The sequence below is a fragment of the Otolemur garnettii genome, unplaced genomic scaffold (assembly GCF_000181295.1).
Source record: "Otolemur garnettii isolate 467f Iridium unplaced genomic scaffold, OtoGar3 scaffold00012, whole genome shotgun sequence".
Lineage (NCBI taxonomy): Eukaryota > Metazoa > Chordata > Mammalia > Primates > Galagidae > Otolemur > Otolemur garnettii.
This window is the reverse complement of record NW_003852407.1, coordinates 14,947,385-14,947,790: the sequence shown is the minus strand read 5'-3', so window position 1 is coordinate 14,947,790 and position 406 is coordinate 14,947,385. Positions and strand designations below refer to the sequence as shown.

Sequence of the window (406 nt, the reverse complement as noted above, 5' to 3'; positions counted from 1 at the left end):
GGCATATGGGGCCAGTGCCCTACTCCTTTGAGCCACAGGCACCGCCCGGCTGAATTCATTTTTGGAAATGCGCTCCCCATCAGTCCAGTTTAAAATTCTTCTATCTTAATTTCTTTCATTATTACTGTGCTAATCACAAATGTCTACCTTCATGAGCAAGTTGCTCATCAGTAACATGCTCAATATTTGCATTGAACTAGAATACTTAGGTTTGGACAAACACCTGGAATTTGGAGACACCGTGTCTCTGAAATACATGTGAAAAAAAGCTGCTTATTTGTTGCACTAATTCAGTGATGTTCAGAGCTGAATTAAGTATAACAGCTCAGTCTTCCAAGGCCAAGTGGTTTTCAAAGTATAGGCCTAGATCAGCAACATTAGTGTCACTTTGGAACTCGTTAGAAAT

At 40.4% G+C, this 406-nt stretch overlaps 1 protein-coding gene across 1 annotated transcript in view; it reads left to right on the top strand.

Moving 5' to 3' along the window:
* Positions 1 to 406, top strand: part of KIAA1328 (KIAA1328 ortholog) — a 292,039-nt gene that overhangs the window by 180,470 nt on the left and 111,163 nt on the right. The window lies entirely within an intron of this gene.